At 38.0% G+C, this 12,794-nt stretch overlaps 1 pseudogene; it reads right to left on the reverse strand.

Annotated features, from left to right (window-relative positions):
• Nucleotides 1-4,830: 4,830 nt before the first annotated feature.
• The window catches only part of LOC123950370, a 49,182-nt pseudogene continuing 41,218 nt past the window's right edge, over nucleotides 4,831-12,794 (reverse strand).

Here is a 12,794-nt window from a genome sequence, read left to right on the forward strand (position 1 = left end):
TAACTAAAAAGACCATCACAAATCAAAAAAGGTCTATCACAAAAGATTCCTAGGGCAATGGGATGGATCGTCCTTAGATTTACACAACAAATTTTGGAAGCACTCAAAATTGCTCTTCTCTGAACAAAAGATCTATCCTCTGGATGACTCCTTGTGTCCAGCTGACAGAAAAAAATAATATATATATATATATATATAGAGAGAGAGAGAGAGAGAGAGAGAGAACTTTTAAGTGACAATCTCTTGAAGCCCTTCTTACCTCAGAGCCCATGTTCATAAATTATGCCACACGTATTCAGTTGTTCCAAATCCGATTTTTCTTCATAATATTCTCTCTTCTTTTCCTCCTCCATCTTCACCCTAGACTGAGTCCCTATGAGTCTTCATTAAAATTTATATCTGGGGCACTTGGGTGGCTGTTGGTTAAGCGTTGGACTCTTGATTTAGGCTCAGGTCATGATTTTGGGGTCAGGGTCTGCTTGAGGATTCTCTCTTCGTCCTCCTCTTCACTCCCCCACCTCTCTCTCTTTCTCTCAAATAAATAATCTCTTTAAAAAACTGTTGCTACTGGGCGCCTGGGTGGCTCAGTGGTTTAAGCCGCTGCCTTCGGCTCAGGTCATGATCTCAGGGTCCTGGATTGAGTCCCGCATCGGGCTCTCTGCTCGGCAGGGAGCCTGCTTCCCTCTCACTCTCTCTGCCTGCCTCTCTGCCTACTTATGATCTCTCTCTGTCAAATAAATAAATAAAATCTTAAAAAAAATAAAATAAATAAAAAACTGTTGCTACTATTTCCATTCTGTAAACATTTTCATATATCTTACCTCACCATAATCTTTACCACTAAATTGAGAAAATAGAAACAATGACACTAAAAACGTTTCTGCTTCTACAGAAAATGTGCACGCCTACTACACCAGCCCCATTTTCTAGCTTCCTTACCTATAAAATGTATAAGACCAAATATCTAATAAAGCTTGTCTAGAAACTGAGAAGAGTAAATTATGTATTAACTGTAACCTAGAATGGAAGGTGACAGATTATTCTGATGATGAAGAAAACAGCTGGATTTTAATTAAAAAATTAAAAAAAAAAACATTTGCGTATTTGTGTGTCAGACACTGCTATATTATTGTCTCATTTGATACTCACAACTAACCCTAAGAGGTATATGTCGTTTTATCTACATACAAATCAGAAGACACAGATTTGAGAGTCAAGCCTAAAATAAGGCCTTCCCTGAGGTCAGAGAGTTTCCTGCTTTCCTTGAAGAAGTCAACACCTGTGAGTTCTTCAGCGGCAAGGAAATGAATTTTGCCAAAAAGCATGGGAGATACTAAGAAGATCCTGAGCTTGGGATGAATCCCCAACATTGCAACCCCCTTGAGACCTGAACAGGGGACCAAGATGGGTTGTGTCTGGACTCCTGACCACAAAAACTGTGATACAATAAATATGTTTTATTTTAAACTATTTAATTTGTAGTAATTTATTTTGCAGCAATAGAATTAATACATCAGTCCAAGTTGACACACCTGGCAAGTGTGGAAATCAGAATTGGAAGCCAGGGCTGCCAGACCCCCAAAACCAAATAAATGAGTAATTCCTGTCATTTCTGCTTGGTAGAAGAATGAAAAGATAGATAGATAGATAGATGATAGATCACAGATAAATGATACATACATAAACAGTTGTGGAGCTAGAGAAGACAGACATTGTTATCTAAGTTATTCTAACTTAGAAACACAGGACTTCTAAGCCTCTAGTAGATTTAAAAACAACAACAAAAAACACAAACCAACTTAAGTCACCAAAGTCCAAGATGTAAAAGCCACAAAGGCTGTTTTTATCACTAACACAAGCTCTAAAAGGGGTCATTTAAACTTCAGGATATGAAAAAAAAAAAATGCAAAATTACCAGTAATGGATAATGCCTGTGAGAACACTATATAATAAATTTTAAAAATGAAGTAGAAGTAAGTGAGAATCTCTTTCAAGTCATGCTTTGAAATCCTAAGCTAATTTTTCTCTAAACAAACCTGACTTGACATTTTAATTTTGAGAAAAGTTTTGTTTTTTCCTCGGCAGTTCTGATATATTGTTCCTCTTTCCCTGAAAAGCCATTAATTCTTGGCTAGTGGCCCTGTTACAGTGCTTATTGGATGTGAGCACAGAACTCGGAATCAGACAACACAGGTTCAAGTAATGCTAACACTTATTGGCATATGAACTGAGAATATCCTTTAATTACCAAAATCTCACTTTCTCATTTCTAAATGGAAATGGTAATAACAGTTCCTACCTGTCCATGTTGCTGTAACTATAAAACGCCACAGTGTCTATAAATTGCTTAGGATAGGTCTATGGCATCGAATGCTCATAAAAAAGCTTCCTTTGAGTATTACTTTTATTATAGGTGGGTAATTCATGTTCGGGCACAAGGACTGAGAACAACTGGCATGTGCAAGGAGCCATTATAATGATAACAACTGAAGTCCTAAGGATTTCAGTATCAGAAATCACACTTCTCAGGTAGATTTTAAAGATCTCAAGAGCAGAGTCATGTTTGACAAACATCTGCTGTGTGCTAGGAACAGTGGCAGACATTCATACCTCGTGAGTCGTTTTCTTAATCTCCACCCAAACTCTCAAAGGTGTGCATTAATGCTTCATTTTCACACGGGGAAACCCCTACAGATAAAGAGTGCCCGAAGATCTAGGGCAAAGTACAAAACTAGGTTTTTCTTTGTTTCCGTTGTTTACACACAGGGAACAGCAAAGCCCTAAACTAAAGCTAAGATTTCTTTTCAGTATCACTCCTAAAGCAGTGTTTCTCAAACTTGTAACACAAGCAAAGCAAGTGAAGCTACTGCCAAGTTGCTGTGAAAAACGTGTTGGATCACTTCTCTGCCGGCAACGCTGAGCTGGATCTGCTAAGCACTCAGTTTGCACGAAGGTAGCTCTAGAACCTGCCGAATCACGGATAGGTTCCGAGGCCCTTACGCCGGTCCCACACTACTGTGTTTGGACAATACACAAATCAGCCAAAAAGAGGCATAAACGGTAACAAAGAAAAGATAACTTGAAATACAGAATTACACAAATGAGTGGTATGTACTACCCATACCCACAAAACGAGAATGAATAATTGAAATTCAAGTTCATGCCACTGGTGGGTAGAATGTCCAAGTTTATATTACCTGTATGTTCATAAGTGCAAAGAAAGACAACGAATGGTTCCCGACTAAAGAAATAACTGGAACCAGTGTACAATAATTGAATGAGTGAATGGGAAAGTATTTTGGGAACATATATGAAACCATCTGTGTCATCAAGGAGAGATTGAGAGTGATAAATGTTTATACCTGAGTATACCATGTACCATACTTTAGTAATACTGTGTTTCACATAATCCTGAGATTGGTGTGACTCATGTAACATGACCTATAACACATATCCAGGCAAAACTACATGCTAGTCTATTCAAGATTTACATAAAAACAGTTGTACTCGTTTCAAAATGCCTGATATGACCCTCACTCTTTAATCACTTGGAATTGTGTTCCCACTACTGTGGCTTAAGGGCTAGAAATCTCTTCGTCTCATAGACAATGTTCATTCTCTCTGTATATCTTGACTATAGTGACCTATTTCTTCATCATTTGGGTGGTTAAACCTTGATTTATTCAAATACTGCCTATGTCTGCTCTATCTATCCATACGTTCATACGTTGACAGGTATCAAGAGAATCTGTGTTCAGATGTGTCATTCCTAAAGTGGTTAATATTCTTTTTTTTTTAGATTTTTTTAAATTTATTTGACAGACAGAGATCACAAGTAGGCAGAGAGGCAGGCAGAGAGAGAGGGGGAGGCAGACTCCCCGTGGAGCAGAGAGCCTGATGCCCGGCTTGATCCCAGGACCCTGGGATCATGACCTGAGCCGAACGAAGGCAGAGGCTTTAACCCACTGAGCCACCCAGGTGTCCCTAAAGTGGTTAATATTCTAATATCTCACATTAATCTACAAGGGAAAATCACTGCATACTTTATGCACAGATATATTAATACTTAATATGCACAGATATATACATATACATACATTTTACAGAAACAGTACAGATTTACTGTACAGATCCAGATACAAACACACAAATTTATTTTTCATTGAGTATCTTAAGGAGCTTCGGTCTTGGAGAATAAATGTATGTAATGTTGACTGAAGCTTTGAACTCCATTCAGCTCAGTTCCAATTACAATTAACTTTTTTTTTCAAAATGTTAAGACTTTATTTGCAAATCTTCTTTGTTGTACAGAAAGTGAACAGATGGTTCACTCACTAACCCCAGCTCTCCATGCTACTGCAAGAGTCTTACATGAAAACCTAACAATGCAGGGGTGCCAGGGTGGCTCAATGGGTTAAGCCTCCGCCTTCGGCTCAGGTCATGATCTCAGGGTCCTGAGATCAAGCCCTGTGTTGAGCTCTCTGCTCATCAGGGACCCTGTTCACCATCACCCCCCATCTGCCTCTCTGTCTACTTGTGATCTCTCTCTGCCAAATAAATAAAATCTTAAAAAAGAAGAAGAAGAAAAGAAAACCTAACAATGCTTACAATTTTGTTGGGGTGAAGTCCCCAAGTTTGGGTATGGTGGATTTCCAAGAAGGACTAAATGGAGGAAGGTGGAATGTCATAGGATTGATTCTTTGGCTCTTTGGGTGGGTAGGCATTCTGGGGTTTGTATCACAGCTATGTTTTTTTCAAAACAGCTACCAATCCATACAAGCAAGTCCAACCACAACTGAACAGTTCTTTTTTTGCAGATTATTCAGGGTCTTAATCATCTCCTCCTTCATCTTCTCCTTCATCATCTCTCTTCCTTTTTTTGTCCCTCCCACTTTATTCCATCATTTTATCTGCGTATTGGTCCTCACTGTCTTCACCTTCACCGACGTCCTCACATTCAAGTTCTACTTTCTCCGCTCTGACTTCATCTTCATCCTTTTCCCCTTCCACACCTTTGTCTTCGTCTTTATCCTTTTTATCATCAAATTCTTCCTCCTCACCATCCTCATCTTCATCTTCTCCTTCTTCCTCCTCTTTTTCATGCACACCATCCATCTAAGCAAGAGGCTTCCCAATCCTCCTGTCATAGCTGTCCAGGTAGGTCCGCTGGGGCAGGAGTTTGAAGACACTCTCTCAGCCGTCATTCAGCTTTGTAACCTCACAGTTAAACAGATCCAGGATTTTCAGATATTCCAGATTTTTCAAAGGCTCCAACATGATAATCTTTGAGATTATTTCCACTTAAGTTAAGCAGTGCGAGATTTGTAAGTTTTTCTGCTAGCATGTCCAGACCTCCAAAGATTCTACTGTCACTAAGCTCAAGCTTTTTCAATTTAGGTAGTTTGGGGAGATTTGAAACTGAAATCAAGTCTGTATTTATTAAACTAAGGAATTCCAAGTGCACACATTCATCTGTTAAGATCTCAATTTTCCAATCATATGGTTTGCAATTACCCAGGACAAGTTCTCAGACGTCCACCAGGGTCCAGTTCCTCGGCCCCAGCTGGACCTTCCTCTTCGTCTGTGTTTCCTTCTTCCCTTCTCCTCAAACTTACCTTTGCCAGGTCAGGGGCAGAACAGAGAGAGGCTTCCCGGCTTCACAGTAAGGGCCCTTGGAAGGGTCTGCCAGTGGCAGAGGCCAGATGCAGTCACAGGGGGTGTGCGGGCAGGTGAGTGAACCCCGGGAGCCCCAATTCACCTTTTTATGTGGGTTTTCTATTATATAATATTGTGGGAATTACATTGTGGTGATCTAAAAAAAAAGGCATATTTAATTTTTTTTCAAATGTTAACTTTTAATAGAATGGGATATATGTACCTTGTTTCTGAAATTTACCTCTTAAAAAAGGACACAGTAATCTCAATTTCCACTGGGTATTTCTGGTGATCTTTATTTAATGTTTTCTGTTAAATAAATGGATTTGCAACCATAAGGAGTTGAGCACTATCATTTCACAAAATTGGGGACTACTTTAATGATATTATAATGAGTAAATAGATATCATCTGTGCTGTAAAGCAGAAAAATTTCAGTTAACATGCAAAAGCTTGTAGAGTTTCAATCCTTGATACGGCAAATACCTAATCTATTTTCTAACATAATAAGTGTGGGGTTTTGGGGTTTTTTTTTTAAAGATTTTATTTATTTATTTGACAGACAGAGATCACAAGTAGGCAGAGAGGCAGGCAGAGAGAGAGGAAGGGAAACAGGCTCCCCGCTGAGCAGAGAACCCAATGCGGGGCTTGATCCCAGGACCCTGGGATCATGACCTGAGCTGAAGGCAGAGGCTTTAACCCACTGAGCCACCCAGGCACCCCATAATAAATGTTTTTAATATTTAGAAAGAAATGGTGGCAAATCTTTAAGCATTATGCATAAAAATAAAAAGGCAATTTAAGTATGAGAAGGCCATTATCAATAAAAGAAAAAAGTATGTTCAGCTTTATTGTTGGGTTTGATGAAATTCGATTGCGTTTTTGAATTAGACCAGATTCAGTACTATGCCAAATGGATCATTTCAATACAGTTGTAACGAACATTACCGTGTACTGAGTAGTACGGAAACAGAGCTTAGCTTGCCAAACTATCATTCTTAGAAGCTCTGCCAGTGCAAAAATAGCCTCCTTCCCTTGATATAATACTTAAGGGAATTTTAAGAGGTTCTAAAATTCTTCAGAGACTTATTAGAAGTTACTTGATAAAACAAGCAATCCGTTGTGAGTCTGAGACAGCATCACATAGCCAGTTCCCCGTCTAAAACTCCTTCCGCTTCTGGCTGCTGTTTGTAGCTTTGCTCGGCTATCCAGTATTATAAAGGAACTCTTCTGTGACCATCTGCCACTTATCTCTTTGGCCCCAATCTCCTCTTCTGTGATCACTATTGATTTTCCAAATGGACCCACCATAAACTAAATGTAGCAATTATTACATTTAGGTTAGAAACTCCCTTTGCCACTGTAGGTTGTATCTGGATTACTAAAGAATCAGTCAAAAACAACCCACAAAATGAAAGCATTTCCTGGGGCAAAGATTTTTTAAATTGCTACAATTAAGTTAAGTCTATATGATCATCATTAGTCTATATTTTCTATTTTTTAAAACAAATTAGCCACGCAAATTCCCACATTTAAGTCCTAAGCAAATGCGAACACAGCTGGTCCTCCCCAAAGCATTCATCATATAATTTTTTGAACTATGTGCCATTTCTATTCAAAATTGAAATATCCTTCAGGAAAAAGAACCATTTAACATAAAAAGGTATTTGAATTAAAATCTTTTCTTTGGAAAGGCAAACTATTGAGACAATAAAATCATTCGTGGTTTCCAGGGGCTGAGGGTCATAGAGAAGGGACGTACAGATGGAGTATGATGGATTTTTAAAGCAGTGAAATGAGTCTGTATGATAACACAGCGGTAGATACATCATTTTATACATTTGGCAAAATCTCACGATATATATAACACAAAGAGGGAACCCTAATTTAAACAATGAACTCGGTTGGTGGTAATATGCCAATAATAATTCACCAATTGTAACAAAAGTACACCGATGCAAGATGTTAACGACAGAGGAAAGTGGGTGGGGTGGCAGGGTGAGGAGAGGCAGTAAATGAAAACTCCCCCCATATGCCATTTTGTATAAACCTAAAAGTGTTCTAAGAAATAAAGTCTATTTATTTAAAAACAGAACAAAATAAAATCCTCCCTCTCACTTGCCTCTTTATACTTCACTATGATTTTGTGTATCTGTCCTCAAATTAACGTAGAGATATGTGGAGAAGAAAATGTTGAAAGTCTGCTATAAATGAAATAGCCCAAACTAAAATCTCATGAGAAACTCAAGTAGAATTTCTGTCAATGTATATTGTAACCTACATCATGTTGGCCAGTTTGTTTAATTCCACTGGGAGTGAGGCAGGGATGGTAGAGCAGAAATTCCCATTTATAACTCCCGAAGGAAATCAATCAAATGATGATCGGGCAGGTGTTTATAGACTTTATTTTTATTTATTTGACAGACAGAGATCACAAGTAGGCAGAGAGGCAGGCAGAGAGAGAGAGGAGGAAGCAGGCTCCCCGCTGAGCAGAGAGCCCGATGCAGGGCTTGATCCCAGGACCCTGAGATCATAACCTGAGCCGAAGGCAGAGGCTTTAAACCACTGAGCCACACAGGTACCCCCAGAGAGGTGTTTAAAAGCACCTTGCGCTGACTAAAACAGTCGATGTCTAAAGACTACTGGTCCTCCAACATAGTCACAGGATAGGTATGACCGTAGACCCATTATGGATTTGGGGCCTTTTTTTTTTTTTTTTTTTTTTTTTTCGGTAAGAAGAGCGGGTTGCTGTTTAGTTCTTTCATATGTTGAATCTATGTGTTTCAAATTTCAATATATATCATGGTTTGGGCCCTATCTCTTGGGGTTATTAGAATGAAAGGGTAAGTGTCTATCAATGGATGAATGAATAAAGAAGACACGGCGCGCACACACACACACACACACACACACACACACACACAGTGGAATACTATTCAGCCACACACACACAAAAAAAAGAAATGAGATCTTGCCACTGTGGTAACATAGATAGGCCTTGAGGATATTATGCTAAGCAAAGTATGTCAAACATAAAAAGATAAATACCATAGGATCTCACCTGAATGTGGAAGCTAAAACAAAGAAAACAAGCTCACAGATACAGAAAATAATTTACTGGTTGCCAGAGGCAGGGTGGGGGTGGGCACAATGACTAAAGGATGTCAAGAGGTACAAACTTCTAGTTATAAAATAAATAAACATGGAGAGGTAATGTACAGTTTGGGGATTACAGTTAATGTATTACATATTTGAAAGTTGCTAAAAGAGTAAATCTTAAAAGTCTTCACCACAAGATAAAGAAAAAGAAAGAAGGACAGGCGATACAAAAAACAGAGGACAGGAAGAAGTGAAGAGGAAAGGATAGGTGGTACTTCCTAACTCTGGTTAGGCTACTATATTGCTAGTGATAGTGTCTGCATGAGTCCTCATTTACTGTTCCTAAGTAAATGCGTTGATCCAAATATCACTTGTAGTATTTTTTACTGCACATTGAAATCTAAGTTAGTATAATTCAGTTGATGTCATATAATGGAAACAATACATATTTAATAAGATAATTGTAGGTTTACGAGGAACTTTCTTCCACTCTTAAGCACTTAGGTATTTGAAGGAATCTGCTAACAATTTAATTCACTGTGCTCTTATTGATGGGAGCAAGAGAAGGAGGTAAATTAGAAAAAACGTTTAAAAAAATCAAGCCACATCCACTGACACTTCTAGGTCAACATGTACTAAGCTGACATTTGAAAGAGACTCACTTAAAACACATTCATGAGCGATGCAGCTGAACACTGGGAAGGCCAGAAATGTGTCCTGTATGTGTTCTTAACTCAAACCTAAATTCCCCATATTTTGAAGAGCTACTTGAACTCAGGGGTCACACTATTATCTCACTTTCCAAATCTTAACCTTCTCTGATAAAGAATGTCTCAGTTAATTAAGTGGTAGAGAATAATTTAATGTTTCCTTAACCATTCAATTTTCTGAATGAAAGAAAAATACTTTTAGTTTAACCAGGGACATGATGTACAAGTGGGAATGAACAAATCCATTATCTCTAACCCAAGGACATGAAAAAAGATCCTGCTACAGAGTCTCCCACATATTCATTCTCAGGGTGAACTGTGAAACTTGTTAAAGAATAGATATGAAAAGCCTTGCCAATATGTCAGCCACCTTAATACCATCCAAATTTCCTGCAATCGCTGCATTTTCTTCTGTAAGAAATGTCAAGATTTCATCAAAAAGTCTTATAATTTGGAGAGTCTCCATACAGTTGTCTAGCTATTTTCATTCTCTGGTTTGCAATTTCTCTTATACCAGTTGTCATTTCTGTAACCTTTCCAACAGCAACTGTGCAGTCTTGGGACCACGATGCAGAATATCTCACTCAACAATCCTCCCACAAACCATCTGCTTCCAGAGACATCAACAACTGTTGGCATTGGGAGTCTCTATGCAAAATGGGGAAGAAATTGTTCAAAATGATAAAGTGAAACTTTCTCAGAGATCTCAAACCCCTAGCATCATAGGCAAGTAAGTGACATAATAAAAGAACAGTATTATTCAAGTAAAAGGTTTCAGGTCTGGAAAAATAATACACAGAAAGCCAGAGACACTGCAAGTCCCTCACTTACTGTTCCATCACATTTACATAAAGCTGCTCATCAAAACTTTTGATTATAATAATGAATCTCTATAAAATTATGTAATATCCAAATAAGATACCTACCCAAAAAAGTAAAAGCATTCACAAGACATTCACTCACCCAACATGGCCACACACATATATATGCTGTTGTCTCACACACACACTCACACACACACACATTCTTTTGTTATAAAATGACTGATGTCAATCCTTGTGCAAAATCACAAATGGAACTCTATTTTTCTGCATTTGGATTTGAAATCCTACTGTCCCTGAGATATGAATGATCACCAATAATCATTTTTAATTCACTTTTATGGGGAAACGGAACCATTTTGGATAGATTCTTTCTTTTGGGGGATTTATTTATTGATTTTTGAGAGAGAGAGAGGGAGAGCCCACAAGTGGGGGAAGAGGCAGAGGGAGAGGAGGAGAAACAGACTCCCTGCTGAGCGTAGAGCCTCATAGGGTGGAGCCAGGAACCAGAGATCATGATCTGAGCCAAAACCAAGAGCCAGACGCTCTAACAACTGAGCCATCCAAGTGCCCCAGACAGATTCTGTAAGAAACAAATGCCCTGAAAGACGAATTAGTTTCACAGTTGCCAGTGTGATTTCTTATACATTTAATATGATTTCCAAAATAACTTTGTGAAATGTGTAGGACAAATATTATCACCAATTTACAGAAAAGTATTTGGTGAGTCATTTAAAATCATATAACTTAGAAGTAACAGAGATGGAACTTAGAAGGCATTTTCAAAATTCAAAAACTGTTCAAATTCTACTCAACCACTATTGTTTGGAATGAGTTTTTTAAAAATATATATACTTTTGCTCCTCAATTTTCTTATATTCCTTACCATCATATCATCTGGATACATAGACGATAACTGGTTTGAATACAACATATAATTTTAGAAAAGATTTTTAAATATCTAATACAAATACCAAGATCTTAAAAACTGCAGGGTCTTACAGGTTAGGGACACATCTTGTTAGTATTACCTGGAATTTAATAGCAAAATTATATGATAAAATTTAAGTCTTATTTTAAAGACTCTTCCTAGAGATCCAAATTGCCATACAAAATAAATTAATTCTGAAAAATAACTCGTAGCCAAAATACCTTTCAAAATGGACTTCCTTCTTTTTTAATGGATTCTTTTGTTACTTTTTGTTAGCTCCCAGCCTGTTAAATTTCAAGTCATTAATGCCTAATAGTTAATGTTTTGGTCTATTTAAGGCCTAAAGCTTAAATCATTGGAGTTTGATGATTAGCGAGTCTGTAATAGCGTTGTGCCTCTCTTTGGATCTCAGGTCTGTGAACCAGAATCAGAGCATGTTTTATCTTGTATGTATTATTCATCACTCTCATACTCAGAGGGAATTTTCACAGACATGAAAGCACTTTAATTTTTCTTTTTCTGAGGACACATTCATGTCCAATTGGACCAATTACCACAGCCAGTTAACTCTCAATTATGTGGGCAAAACAAATTGTATCATTTAAAAGGTGTGATTGTCACTACAAGTGATCTTTCTGTAAATGGGTGACTGTGTCAGAATTATAGAGTTTCTTTCAAAGGCCTGAGTAATTATAAATCTCCCAGATGTTAGCAAACTTCACCAAAGTGATGTCAAACACAGGCATTCCATTGCAGTTAGATCATTCGTTCTCAGAGGCAATGTTGCCTCTCCTTGTAATACTCAGCAGTGTCCGAAGACGTGTGGATGTCACATTGGGGAACGATAGTTATTTGTGTCAAAATGCCAATAGTGTCGAGGTTGAGAAAACCTAACTAGATGGGATCATACATGCGATGGCTATTAAAAATAAAATCTGACTAATCATAAGCCTGCTCAGTTTGTTTTAAATTGTAAGAACTGAATGAATTAGCTCAAGTTAATATCTCTCTTCCTATAATATCTGATTCTCATTTTAAAATTCTATTTTCCGGGCGCCTGGGTGGCTCAGTGGATTAAGCCGCTGCCTTCGGCTCAGGTCATGATCTCAGGGTCCTGGGATCGAGCCCCGCATCGGGCTCTCTGCTCTGCAGGGAGCCTGCTTCCTCCTCTCTCTCTGCCTGCCTCTCTGCCTACTTGTGATCTCTCTCTCTGTCAAATAAATAAATAAAAATCTTTAAAAAAAAAAAATAAAATAAATAAAATAAAATTCTATTTTCCTATTTATCTCCATATTACCTAAGGTTCTAAACTTTAGCTTGAGTTTCTCTTCTGTGGTTGTCTGTGCATAATGAATTTTAGAAATGACAATTTTTTTTTTTCCACACTGGGAGAGATCCAGAAAGGCCTAGTTTTAGATTTGGGTCATGAGAAATTCAGCAAACTGCTCTACCACTGTTCTCCACTTAAGTTGGTTTACATAACAGAGAGAAAGAGAGAGGTAGAGACAAAGATACATGACAGATATAAGGATGGATGGGTGGGTAGGTAGATAGGTAGACAGACTAGGTAAGAACTTGA

The sequence above is a fragment of the Meles meles genome, chromosome 9 (genome assembly GCF_922984935.1).
Source record: "Meles meles chromosome 9, mMelMel3.1 paternal haplotype, whole genome shotgun sequence".
Taxonomy (NCBI): Eukaryota; Metazoa; Chordata; class Mammalia; order Carnivora; family Mustelidae; genus Meles; species Meles meles.